At 35.0% G+C, this 15,447-nt stretch overlaps 1 non-coding gene across 1 annotated transcript; it reads right to left on the reverse strand.

Annotated features, from left to right (window-relative positions):
• Positions 1-15,099: 15,099 nt before the first annotated feature.
• On the reverse strand, positions 15,100-15,171 carry Trnav-uac (transfer RNA valine (anticodon UAC)). Its single transcript has one exon. It is a non-coding gene; the product is annotated as a tRNA-Val (tRNA).
• Between the last annotated feature and the right edge of the window lie 276 nt (positions 15,172-15,447).

The raw sequence follows: 15,447 nt of genomic DNA on the forward strand, positions 1-15,447 counted from the left end.
TTCTGATAGAATAAGGTAATGCTGAAATATGTTTTACTGGCTCTTGCTTTCGTGTCGCTGAGAATCAATTACATCCATATTATAAATATACGTGAATCTATATTGTTTACGTTGTAGTGTTAAAACTCCAACCACTGATTTGGCCACTGTTACAACAAAAAAATGGAAAAAATAGAATATGGTAGAAAATGTGCAATAAGTAACAGAATATTTTTTTCGTTTTTACCTAAAATTCAACGTAAGGATAATAATAAATAATAATAATGAGGACTTTGTATAGCGCCTAATCTTTAGAAGCTCTAAGCGCTTTACAACATTAGACAACACCTATAAGATAAAAAACATATAATAATATTATTACAAAAACAAACACCGTGAAATTAGAAAAACATTAAAAAATCAAAAACATGCTGAGAATATTTCAAGTAGTAAACATTATTAGGTCTTTAAGTTTGTTCTTGCAGTCGAAATAAGTGAGTTTTGAGAGCCCTCTTGAATGTGATCACTGTGTCTTTGTGTCTAAGTTCAGTGGGCAATAAATTCCACGTTGCTGGGCCCTGGTATGCAAAAGAACGCTGTCCATATGACTTTGTTTTCATAGTGGGAATAATGAGTATACGATTGTCAGAAAAGGAACGTAAGTATCTTGCTGGTGTGTACACATGGGTGAGGGCGGATAGGTATGTTGTACTAGAGTCCGACAGTGAAACGTAGCACAGAGAACAAATTTTGTGTTTGGTTCTGGATCGAATGGATAGCCAGTTTAGGGTACAGAGCAGCGGGGAGGTGTGCTCTGATCGTGATACTCTAAGTATGATCCGAGCAGCTGTGTTTTGAACTTTTTGAAGTTTCTGGAGTAGATATTGAGATGAACCAGACAGAATTGAGTTCCAATAGTCCAGTATTGAAAGTACTAATGAACACACAAGTGTTTTAGTGGCATCAACTGAAAGATATTTGCGAACTGAGCTGATGCGTCTCAACTCAAGATATGCAGCCTTGCATATGTTCATGACATGTTGGTGCAATGTGAGAGTACTGTCCAGAGTAACACCTAGGTTTCGTACTGATTGTGTGAATTTAATGTTGGCCTTGCTGATATTTATTGTTTGAGGTCAAGGATGTAAATGAGAAAGTCTTTTTATTGTGATCAGAATGGCCTCAGTTTTATCATCATTCATCTGCAGCTTGTTACATGTCATCCATGATTTCACATCAGAAATGCACTTCTCTATACCTTGGATGGTAGCATCAACTTCAGTTGGATGGCTAGATTTGTACATTTTGGTGTCATCAGCGTACAATTGGAGAGACACTGGATGATGATCTATGACACTTGAGAGCGACTGAGTGTACAGAATGAAGAGAACAGGTCCAAGAACAGACCACTGTGGAACACCACAACATAGATCAACTGGGCTGGAGTGTATCCCATTTGCAGATACAATTTGTGTCCTGTTGACCAAGTATGAATTGAACCACGGTAAGGCTGTATCATGAATGCCAAATGCATGCTGGTGACGGTGAAGTAATATAGCATGGTCTAGTGTGTCAAATCCTGCAGACAAATCAAGGAGGGTGAGGACTGTAATCTTTCCGCTATCCAAAGCAGAGAGAATGTCATTAACCACTTTTAGAAGAGTAGTTTCAGTACTGTGGCAAGGGCGACATGCAGATTGCACATTGCTAAAAAGACTGTTTGAATTTAGATGAGATACAAGCTGGGATAGAACAACCTTTTCTAAGATTTTTGATATGACTGGGAGATTAGAAACTGGGCGGTAATTCTTCAAATCGTTATGGTCTAGTGTTGGTTTCTTCAGCAGAGGCTTTAGAATGGCAGTTTTGAAAAATGATGGGAATTCCCCGGATGAGAGAGAGGTATTAATAACATCAGTTAGTGAAGGCAATAATGGCTCTAAGCACTCAAGCAGCAAAATGGACTGACCTTTGCTCAAGTGTGAGTGTGGTTTGGACTAGTTCAAACGATGTGTGGTCGAAATTGAATGTTGTGGTGTAGTTAAGACGTTTTATCATGGAGTTCTTTGTGATGACAGCAATTCCACCTCCGCGAGAATTACGAGGGAACGACTTGATGGAGTAAGAGTGGGTGTTAGATCCGCACACTTGGGCTCATCTTTAACCATTCATATGGAGACAATTCAACAAAAGCTGTCAAAATTTTCAGGAACTCCTTGGGCTAAATACCCAGGAGAAAAACGCATTCTGCTGCTGCAAAATGGTTAGCACGACAGGCAATACGGCAAATTGTTATACAACCACCTAAACTAAATCAGCATGCACGTTTTGATGTCAGCACTCCTAAGGAAGTTCTTCAAGCAGATATTCTATTTTTACCACACGATACTATCAAAAATTGGGAGACGTCAATTAACATACAAATACGCGTTGACTGTCGTTGACTTTGCATGTAGATATAAGGAAGCAGAGCCATTATCAGCTAAAACAGCTGCTGAAGTTGTAGCTGCTTTGAACGAATTTATCAACGAGGACCCTTACGATGGCCACAACTATTACAGGTTGATCCTGGCAAGGAATTTCCTGGTGCAGTATCATCTCTGATGAAAAAACATAATGTCGAACATAATAGACAAGAACATACCATAATTAGACGAGGACATACAGCAATTCATCGTGATCAGGCAATTGTTGAACGATTTAATTGAACACTTGCTGAGCGGTTATTTGGATATCAGTATGCGAAGGAAGTAATTCACGATACGAGAGTAGACGAGGACATACCGCAATTCATCGTGATCAGGCAATTGTTGAACGATTTAATTGAACACTTGCTGATTGGTTATTTGGATATCAGTATGCGAAAGAAGTAATTCAAGATACGAGTTCTCGTGAATGGGTTGCAAGATTACCATATGTGATAGCTGCATTAAATAATGAAATTATTCGAACAACCGCCATGAAACCTATTAATGCAATTACAAAGAGAAATATACCAATAAAACGACATGATTTTTCAAAACAACCAGTATTAGGTAAGGTTACTGTCAGATGTTTATATGAACCTGGTGAACATGAAGTTGGTAAATAAGAGCGACTGATCCTATTTGAGTGTAACGACACATAAAATATCTAGCGTGGTACGATCAACGGGTAGACCTGCAATCTACAGATTAGATTCAACTGCTCCTCAACGTGGATTTGAAAGTGAACAATTACAAGCAATTCCTGAAGACACACAATTACCACCGCATTCACTTTTGTAAACTATCACCTTGACGTCGATTACATTCAAGACAGGTCAGCTTTACATTTTCGCGTTTATGACCAAACCTACTATTAATTCTGTCTACGGTAAATTGTCTTGGATCATTACTCGAGTATCGCCACAACATTATTGTATTACAGCTCGCACAATGATTATTTTGCTGTTGTTTCGGCATCATTATAAATTCAGTACTAAGGTCAAATTCGCGCTTATTATTTGCACACTGTTTATAACTATTTTTTTTTCTTATTATATTTTTGTCAATAACATCGCCAGTGGTTTCTGTAACGTCTATAATAACCGTCCGCAACTGAGATATTTGTCTAACTCTAGACACTGTGAGATAAACTAAATTTGACAATTCGATACGATCATCGACGATCCAAACTCGCGTATCAGAAATGGTTAACCCCTGAGATGAATGAATCGTCATTGCGTATGCTAGCGTCCATGGAGTTTTTTCCATTTTGAGCGCATCTTCAACATCATTGACAAGAACCGAAACGATATCAATTAATACAAGATTTTATTTTTCTGACGATCCTGGCATATCAACGTCGATATTCTGCCATCGCGTATCAACCGGTCGATAACATAATGGTACGGGTAGATTTGAAAACCTTTCTTTATGTAGCATAAAAAATTGTTGTTAAAGTGTATCACGAACTATCTTTCTACTTGCCATTATCAAATCATTTGGTCTCCATAAGTTCCAAACGTTGCTCATAGGATTTCTGAAATTATATCACGCATTATTTCACATTGAACTTTATTCGGCTGTAGTTTGATTAATTTCTTAAACTCGCTTAATTCTGGATCAAGAGATCTATGATCAGCAGCTATTTCTTCATAACAATCAACAAAATTCTTTAACCATTCATGTGGAGACAATTCAACAAAAGTTATCAGTTGACCATGATCGCCACACCTTATAACAGCAGTATTTTTTATTAATAACCAATCAAGAAATGTTTTCAATGTTTCTTTAGGCACTGTACATATTTCATCACAAAGGATAATATTTGGAATGTATTTTTCGCCCATTCCATCAGGAGTCCATGCTTCTCCTTTCCATCGAGAAAAGCTGTGATAAGTACATGATCTAATATTTCTTTCTCTTATTTCCCTTGCAAGTCTGTGTGTATGGGTTAAAACGATCATTGTTTTACAAGAACCCCAGGTCCATTAAGATAAACTGTTTTATGTCTAGCTACGGGATCATACACTGACGGTGCAGATGATAGCTTTAATGTCTGATCAAGTATATATGGGATAACAGGCAATCATATCAACCGATATAACATCTCTGTGATCATATTAACTATTCCACAATCCATCGTTTCTGTATTCGACACAATTCGATATTATATCATTGAGAAAATCAAATCGAGTTGGTTTCCACGAATTTTTCTCTCTAGCAAAATGAGCCGCAACTGACGAAACAGTAAAACAATTACTCAGTAATCGTTCAGCATCATCGGTATATTTAACGCAAGATTTTTCATTTCTTCGTGGAGAGATTCTGTACGATAAATAACGCCATTAGGTCGTACAAACTGATCATAGTTTTCATCATCAGAACGTTGAAATAGCCACACTGATACAGGATCGTTTTTACTTATTTCGTTAATAAAATCAAATATATTTCCGTGGTAAAATTTAACAGTTCGATTTCATGGAAATATTGTTACTCATTAGTCCACGCATGCGCATTATGATCAATAATTTCAATCGAAGCTCCTTTTGATTTATATTTTGATTCGTACAAAATCTCTGCGGTCATAGATTTTAGTCTTCCTGGGAATATTAGTTTCTTTTCTAGCTCAGCGACATCTTTGACGGACGCTCCGATATCTTGAACTATTTCTCCCCACTCATTTATTATTTTACGTCTTTTATCCGTTGGACCGTTTCCACGAGTCGAAACGGTAAAATGTTCCGTTACTCGTTCGGTTACACATTTCAGTCTTGAAAATTATTAGATTATTAACGCTGGGGTTATCATTTATCGGATAAATTCCATAAATAACTGCAGTTACAGGATACGCTCTTTCATAATACAGTTTGTCAATACCAGTCAACATTCTTGGTTTGGAATTTTTACTCAGTATGGCAATTTTTTCATTATGAAGGACAGGATCATATTTGTCACGAATAATCCAATTGTCTGTTTCTGCTAATACAACAAATTTTACTTTCAAAAACTATTTTCGATTGTGGAGATAATTAATGATAGTTGCAGCTCGTTTGTCGTTCATCTTAGCATCGACACCATCTGTGATTTTAAATGTTGACCACACATGAGATGCGCCATCTTTGCTAAAAAAAAATCTTGGCGTCGTGAATTTCATTAATCAAGGTTTTATTCTTCGGATCAACCTGAGCTTTTATCGGTATGTCAGGGGATATTCTGTCAAGATTAAATTTATCTTTAGATGGCTTAATCGTAGATACTCTCTCAAATTCATCCATTTTTAATGATAGTTTCCTTGACTCCTTGTAACAAAGCTTGCGTAAACGAATTCTGCGGACATGATTTGCAAAGCATTCGTAATGGAAGTCTAGGTCCAAAATCGTGTTTGAAATGCAATGTTGGATTTAGAGGAAAAACGCAATTGTCTTTGCAATGTGATGGTAAACAATACAGAGATCTGAAAAGATATTATGATAAAAAATATTGATGACAGTGACAGGGTTATAAAATATAGAAGATTATCTGATAAGATTCTCAAAGTAATGATTTAGCCAAATTATTATTTAAACAAATGGTATTATATAAAAATGAACCAAAAAGACTTTGTCAATCATCCAAGGTAAGACTTTGCTAAACACACCATTATTAAAAATTATGAAACAAATCGTGATGGTGTAATCAGACACTGTCGACGAAAAATACCAGTTGGTATTCTCATTAATACTGGTTATCCTAATGATGGGAAGAAATAGTACTTCTGCCATAAATATATATTCGAATTTTTCAACGGAGTACTCGAAGACGGTCTTGTAATCGCTTATATCAACGGTATAAATATCGATAATAATTTAACTAATCTGAGAGCTATCACGCAGAGTCAAAATTGCAAATTTGGAAACACTGGTAGATGTAAACAAATGGAAAAAGGGCGTTAAATCTACACATGCAGAGACTGATTAAGAAACAATATTTCAATCAATGAATGCAGCTGCCAAATATTTGGATCTTCAATCAAAATCAGTATATTTCGTCACAAATAATATCACTAGATCTGCTTTCTCTAAGAAATATAAACAAAATAAAATCATTTCCCAGTATTGTTAAGAGAGATAAATCTCTCTCTCTCTCTCTCTCTCTCTCTCTCTCTCTCTGGTAGAGGTATTACCTGGTTGTGCCCCTTATATTTACTAAACTATTTTTTATTTTATTTGTTTTTTGGTATCATCATAACCATTGTTAAAATAATTATGATACTGTTACTCTGAGACTTTCGGTATGAAAATGCGCTCAAAATCCCTATTCATATAGTACTGCTCCTTCCTTTCTTAAGGTCCATGACCTGAAGGAAGATAAATAACTTTGTTGTAGATATTTCTGCGTAGATCTAAATTCATTTTGTCATGGTAATTAATTAACCATCTGTGTCATAATTAATATCAGTGAAGTAACATAATTATATAACAGTTCAAATTAGTAAAGGGATATTTATGATTTCTAACTTACAACGAAATCAAGGCGATACATGTAAGTTATTTTTCGATCTGTAAACATGCAATAATTTAACTATGTGCGTAACAATTAACACACGTAATTTAAGAAAATATTTCACTTACCTCCTGTCCACTTCAAAATGCAAATTTCCAGTCTGACAGAGAGATTCACGGACTTTTATAGCCAAACATTTTGGGAGAACCCAATATCCCAGAACGACTTAATCAGATGATTCTCTAGAATGTTCTGGACTTGTGGGTTTTCCCAGACGGGTTTTCCAGAATGACTTGATCACATGATTCTCCCGAATATTCTGGACTTATGGGTTTTCAAAGAATGTTTGACTATAAAACAAGCCAGAATATCTGTATCCCCAGTCGGACTGCAGCTGTATTGGAGACAACAGGTAAGTTAAACATTTATTCAGTAGTTAAGATGTTGTGTTTGCACTATATTACATAATTGTACTATATCGTCCTGGTTGAGGAATATAATTTAAATATATATTTTATGATATATATAATAAAATGAATTTTGAAAATATTAATGATATTATTTCTACAAAAAAAAGAATTAGAAAAAGACGGTATAAAGATTCAACTTGATCCTGAAAAAATTATGTCTGATTTTGAATCATTACGAAATCGTAGTTTGAAAGTGGATACACATTATCGACCGAATATCGATTGATTAAAACGATCCAGCAGATCATGTTACAATCTTTATCAGCAGTGAAAGATATAGAAGTGGAAACATTCATACCACTTTCTATCGCGATTGACAACATTAGATCAAAATTATCTAACGAATATGAAACAAAAAATCATCAATACACATGTATAGATGATTTTTGTTTCATATTCGTTAAAGATAATTTCTGATCTAACTGTCTGTCAATCGCGATAGTAAAAGTGAAAGTATCGATGATAAAACTAGTGAGAATCAATATTTTTTAAAAATTATGTTATAATATATTTTTTATTTTTTTAAAAATATACCAAATCAGGTTTTTTGTTCAAAATTAGACAAGATTTTTATGCTGATCAAATTTAATACAGGAATGTGCATAATTCAGAATCTGACCTCGATCACATGTGATCATATAAATATGTTCTCGCCGTAGTTGATTTAATTGTTCTGCGTCAATAAAAAGTCTTCGTTGCCGTATTCATCAATAACTATATTAGCACTAAAATTGTTCTGAGCTGACCGGAGCCTGTGTCATTATTGTTCTGATGACATTTTCAAGTACCTCCCCCTTGCTGTGTATAAAAAAACTCACGTGCTGGTACATTATATAATATACCTCTTGATTAACTGTAAAACACTCTGCAAAAATATCTCGTTAAGACCTTACGTATAAATTTAAATACAGATTTTCATTTCTTAAATCATTTAAGTGTCAGTAAGTTTGACAGTTATTCTTGATAATAACGGATTATGACATCGTAGATAAACAGGATTAATAGGTTCTTGTACAATCAAATATCCAGGAGGTACTTGCGGTGTAAATTTATATAAAATATATCCTTGCTGAGCCTGATTTATTTCAAAGTTGCCACAATTACATCGCATACAAGATTGACTGCAATAGTTGAAGTTTCATTAACGATTCCTGGTGAAATAAGACGACCTTCACCGTACGGATTAGTATTGTGTTTAAGAATAGTTGGAGGTGGTGCTATTTTTCTCCATGACTCGAGTATTTTGGGAAAGGTTTCATTAATAAGATCGTTGAGTGATTTATTTAGCTCGTCAGTTCTAAATTCTGGTATCACAAACGTTGGTAATTGTTCTTCTCTCTTGTCTTAGAAACAGCTGTTTAAGGGTTATTGTACGGGGTCGTCCATGGTAATCAACAAATCCACTACCGAGGCGATTCCTATTCCAAATGATACTTTTATTCATATAATCCAAATCTGATATAACCTGATTCAGATGTTGTATCGTTGTAATAATCTGTTGTTTTATATCATCGTTGTAGTATTGTGTAACACCAGAAAATACATTTTGTAATTGGTTGAATGATCGTCTAAACTCAGAGTTAATGGGATCGAAACATGACTTGATCAATTGTTCATGGACAATCGGATTTAATGTATCATCATGGGTATATAAATCACCTATTATTGTAGGAAAGTTACTCCCCCAATATATCCACGGATATTTTCTCTGATATTCTGGTTCCGTTATGTATTTCTCTTCGTCGGTGAAAACATCAGCCCGCGCTGGTTCTAGTGGTCCTTCATATTTTGGTGGGATTTCAGGCCATCCTAAAACATTTCTGATTGATGATTGATAAATATCAACGATGTAATCTGGAGAATTTATCTCTATCGTAGCCGATAGTGTTGGTTCGTGATCTGAAATAGCTATTTTCGATTCTCTTTCGGTTACTGATTTGATTCTGCGTTGAAATTCATCTTTGATTTGTTCGATTTGATAACTTCCTGTATGAATAGAAACAACATTCCATTCAGGTGTTCCATCATCTTTATTTTTATTTACAAATACTAGTGAATTATTCGCCTGTAATGTACCAAATGATTTTAATCTGTTGTTTGGTCAGCTGTAATAATATACTCGTAAATGTGCTAGTGCGATTTCTTTTACTGGAATCGCAGTTGAAATATTAATACTAAATTCTGCATTAGTTGAGCTTACCGATATCATTGATGTTTTTGACGGAGTCGTATTCGTTACGATTTGTTGTAGTAGCTCGCTTGGCGATGTCAGTGGAATTGACACTGTTATTTAAATCCTGATTTTCTAAATCAATCACTGTCATTGCTTCTTGTAGATTTTGATCATCTCCGTGAACTCAAAATCTGATATTGTTCCATCACTAAGGCTCGTTGATAATAAAGAGGATAATTTGGAGCATGCTAGCGTTGCTGTATGTAATTTTATTATATAATCATGTAATTCTGCATTCGTGTACGTGCATATTTTTTTTGGCAACGATATTAAGAATACCGGCAATCGTTGTTGCAGTTGAAACACAAATTGTTACAACTGCTGGTGCCATAATTGTTATTGTCGATAATAACACGCCGGTTCCAGCAATAAAAGCAGACGCTGAATAAAAAATTATATCAACAATAACTACGCGTCTGCGATATTTTTTATTTATTTTCACTACATTCTCGTCAACGATATTTTTCAATTTTGTTTGCCATTCACGTGCTTGATTGTACCTGATTTTTTTAATGTTGATTGAAATGCTCATTATACTTTATATAGTAACCAATTGAGGTGTTTCAGCCACAAATTCCAGTCACCACCAGTAAGACGTTGCGGTTACGTTTTTATCAGATGCTTCCAGTATAAAGGTTTCTTCGTCTCCTTTATTTAAGATAATAGACACAACTCCAGAAAAAGTTTCGGTTGAATGACGCCAGGGTAACGTAGTAAATATCTGAAATTTTGCAGCGCTGAACACAGACAGTCTATACACACCAGTGACTGCTACAGTATGTTTGGGATCGTTATTTTGCTGTGACCATGTTGAGAATCTTGATGACACCGTGTATACTATGTTGGTAATCTGCCCGTGGAGGATTTTAATTAGATTAATTTTTTTAACGATCTCAGGAATCCCAATTGTAACATTTTCTAGTCTGTGTCTGATAGTTTCAATATCTGATATAGCTGTTTTAATATCGCCAAGTTTTGCGTTAATATGAACGAGTTTTACGTTAACAGTCAACTGGGTGCCAAATAAATCATCTGCGATTTCATTACGTTTTTGACAGTTTCTACGAAGTACTAGTAAACGCGCTTACGTGAGAATCATAATCAGCTCGTAGCGTGCATAATTTAGTATCTACTGTCTCTAGATATCTTTTGTTGCAGCATCTTCATCAGATGTTGGATCTCTTTAAACATTCATGATGAGTTCGCCTATCATTGTATCACCGGTGTTCCGCGAACGATTAGAAACGCTTCATGCAATTTCATTTCTAATAGTTGCGAATGATATATTTGAGTCTCTGATTCTACCACCGTCAGTAAATGTTATTCCTAGTAGCACCGAGAACTCTACGAACTATCTCATTCCATTTGATGTTGCTCGTCTTTAAAACACCGCATTTATCCTGAAAAATAACAACTTCACATCGGTCAACTCCAGAGAGGTTCATACTATCGCCAAGTTTATCTTTAGTCGCGTAATTTGACAAATCAATAACATCTTTTTTTTTTCTTGCCCTTAGTGGTGCCACTAAGAGAAGGTCTTCCATAAATATCAACCATTTTACTTTGAGATCCGTTTCAAACGACGCGGTTACTTGTAAAATTATGCACGACTTTATGAGGTTATGCATTGGAAGATTTTGATATAGCGTAAAGTACATTAATTAGTTCACGACGACATATCGGTGGATCAGTTAGTGTTTGTATTGGTAATGTTGAATACCAGAGTAGAGTGTTTTATTGTGTTTATATATTTTAAAAATTCATTTGGTGGAGCCAACCCATACGAATCGAAATAAACGATTCCACGTGGATCAATTGCGTATGCCATCCAATGAGTACCAGACCCTTAATTATCATCAAGATTAATAATACCTGTTTCAAAATTGTTTGCTTGTTTTGGTAACTGATCACGCATAAAAACACCTCCGAAATTTTATATATTTAATTTTTAGCAGCATCAAGTTAATCAAAGTTAGGCATTGGAAGAATTAGCAAAGCGTTCCTGGAAGTCTCAGACCTTTTCCGTACCGATAAGGGGTTCCCGGTAATCTTAGACCCCTTCCCTTTTTACATCCCTTTCCTGCTATTTTATCAACAAGCATACTAACAATTTTTCCGGCAGTACCGCTTAAAACGCCGAGTGCAACTGTTTTTGCGATGGCTGGAGCTTGAGAGGCTATTAAACCTGGTATAGCTCCAAGAAGTGGAAATATACCACCTGCTTTAATCGAGTCTTTAATAGCGTTCGGAGAAAGATGAAGTTGAACTTCTTTTATTCTAAGGCCTAATTAATATGTTTGAGTTGAGTCTTGGTTAATGATAATTTGTTTGGACCACCACTAGAAGTTTGATCTTTTTTCAGTGATATTTCTATTCTGCATTTATTTGCGAGTTTTGATTGTAATTGTTTCACCTGACCGGAAGCCAGTAACATTTACGTGACTATACGAAACTTTTATAATATGGTGAGCAATTTCATTACATGTTTTCTACTGGTGCATCAATCAGTCGCATTCTTCCACCAGCACCTTCAAGTAAAATTGCTTTATCTGAAAGAATAACTGCAATTGCTCTGTAAGCTTCATGAAAAATTGGTGGACCAACTACAGCAACAAGATGTTACTTGAGCTTGAAAGTGAATATCAACGACAGATTGTCTAGATAAATCAAGATGCTCCAGGGAAAAGTAATAAATCGGATACAGCGTCGTAAAATCTAATTGTGATATTTGCAACCCTGTGTCTATGTTTTGATCACGTCCCATAAATGTCATCAGATGATGATATGCACGAGCTACATGAGTTTGATCAAAATTTGACAATATATCCTCAGCTGATTCTTGATGTCCGTTTATCCGTAAAGAAACTTCATTAACTCCAAGTTTGTCAAATATCATATGGCCACGTGTTTGTGAATTTATTCGCTCAAAATCTTGAAAAGCAACAAATATATGTCGTGGTGCGGAAACACCCTGCTGTGATACTATGTACCATGTAAATAAACCACTAACACTAGTTTCAACACTGTCTGTGGTCACTGTCAACCATGATAGTAATGATTGACCACCTGCATCCATCAAAGAAAGTAGTTTTTGTTCTTCGGCAATCGTTGGAGTCATTATTGGCATCCACAACGAAGCTTTGTTAGTATTACTTTACCAGCATCACCAGCAGGTCGCCAAATTGCATCATCATCAGTTGCCTTTATTACAAGTGCAACTGTATGTCTAGCTCCAAAGATAACTTTTCTAACATTTCTGCAAAATCCAAAAATATGTCACAGTGGAATGCGCATGAAAATCTTCTACGAACATCTTTCAGCATTAAAAATCCAAAGTTGTAATCTTGATTAGCACCATGAGACACCGGCCACACCGCAGCATCAGCAGTGTCTTTCTTTGACCGTTGAAAATACTTTACCGACAAGATTACCAATATCATTAATACCTTTTATCACGAACAGCATCAATAGCCTTCATTCCTAGTTGTTTTGCAATCGGTATTACCTTTGGAGCTATCCTTTTGAATAAACTCATAACATTATCACCGAGTGTATCTCCATGAATCGCTTTGTGAGTTGGTACTAGTGAGTTCACTACCCTGACCATTACAGGTCCACGTTGAGCATGATGTATAATCATTTTTAAATTACATACTGACTAATTAGTTGTATTTTAGTCGCTGTGATAATCATCAGCAATTTCATCAATAAGATAACGATACATTTTGTGATCAATAATACTGCCTGTAAATAATCTTCGACAAGTAGCAGAAATTTCATTAATTATTTCCGGCGCATTGTTTCCTGCGCGTTTTCTTCCGATCCGAACTTCTAATCTATCTACGTCAGAAAGAACACTGTTAGGACAAGCAAAAAGACCGCTTCCTTGGGTAGAAAAACCACTTCCTGTAGCGCCTGACTTAGGTTCGTTAATTTCACCAGGGTCATTAAGTCGCTGTTTAGCTTCTTCAACGGTCACATTTGCTTCTTTAGCTAGTTTTTCATATAGTTCATCTCTATGTATCACTGCTTCTCGTTTAAAGTCAATAAATCCTGACTAGTAGTATCTAAAGAATATCGATTTCTGTGGGCGGCATATACTGTAGCAATCCATTTTTCAGGTTTTACCCGTTCAACAGAATCTTAATACACGAATTTCGCTCCTTTTTAAAAATAATCAGCAATACCTGCTGACTCTCCTCGATCATTGAGTAATTTATAATGATCTTTAACAAATATATTTCTATAAGCTCCAGGTGTTTGCTAAGGGGGTTGGTTTTTTGTTGTCGTTCTACTGAAACTCCTCAACTTCGAATATCGAACAAACTTCTATCCCAAATTTCAATTTTACGCTTAAAAACCCCCATAAACCGAAGCTTAATTTAAAACTAGGCATGTGGCCTCGCTTTCAATGCTTTGCCGACGGAGACTGACACAACAATATCCTAAAAGTCAGATTCACTCAATGACAAAACCTGGAGTTTTAGTTCTTGTACAGAGATTAAAAATTTCCTTAGGTGCTAAGGATGAGCATAATGGTTTCAGTATAAGAGATGGAGTTGTTAATACAACCATATTAGTTATAGAAATATCTAAGAAACAAACTAGACAATGCTCCATACATTTCTGAAACGAAGACCTTGAACTGTGAACAATATTAAATATACCGAGTATTTATTTATACGTTGTAGGGTATCATTCGTATTTTTAAAGGACTTGTATTAAAGTTAAAAAGTATCTCATTCTTCCGATGTTTTAAGTGAAGAACACTGTATTTCTGTATGAACATCTCTCTCTCTCTCTCTCTCTCTCTCTCTCTCTCTCTCTCTCTCTCTCTCTACAATTGCACATACATTTGCAATATCGTCAGTAAACCTAATACTTATATGAACGGAAAAATTGGGGAGGATGTCCAAAGGGGTTTCGGTGTTGAGGGGTTCCACTGTGCATATATATTAGCATATCTATGTCTACGTATAGATTATCCCATTTTGATGAGATTGAAAGATCTTTGATCCCCAATGAAATTGTTATGAAACGAGAAGAAATGAAATAAGAATAAAAGAAACTAAATGAGAATAAATGAAAAAAATAAATAAATAGATAAATAAATAATAAATAAATAAATGAATTATTAATAAATAAAACACGTACATAAATAGATATTTAAATAAATAATATATCAATAATAAATAAAAAATTAAAACTAAATAACAAATAAATAATACATTAAACATTTATAAATTTATCATGAATAAATACATAATAAACAGTTTTCAGATAATGATTAATAATTAATGCATACTAAATATTAAATAAATAAATAAATAAATAAATCAACGTTGTGTTGTTATTTCTTGTTGTTTAACGTTTCTAAGTATAATAAAATGATAAATTCTGCTGTCGTTGTTTGAAAATAAGTTGTTTATTGTTATTATTAATATGTGACCTACGCATCAAAAGTACAATATAGTTCCACTGGGGATTGAACCCAGGACTTCTGCGTGTAAAGCAGACATGATAACCACTACACCATGGAACTCCTTGCTTTAATGCTCTCATGGGATGGTAAATATTTATTGGTAAATCCTAATAAGACCAGATTCAGAATACCTTAAAATAACGCCCTCGGGTTATCTCGCAAAATCTCGAACTTCCAAAACGATGCATTCACTTGTAAGAGAACAATCCAAATGTCAGAACTTAGCCTGGAGGATTTACATTGTTTAAAACGTCAAAGAATTAAAAGAAAACTTCAATCTGTTTAGCGTCAGCAGACAAATGGCTATGATAGTGTCGCGTACGTACACCCTAATTT

The sequence above is a fragment of the Sinohyriopsis cumingii genome, chromosome 12 (genome assembly GCF_028554795.1).
Source record: "Sinohyriopsis cumingii isolate HCF-2022 chromosome 12, ASM2855479v2, whole genome shotgun sequence".
Lineage (NCBI taxonomy): Eukaryota > Metazoa > Mollusca > Bivalvia > Unionida > Unionidae > Sinohyriopsis > Sinohyriopsis cumingii.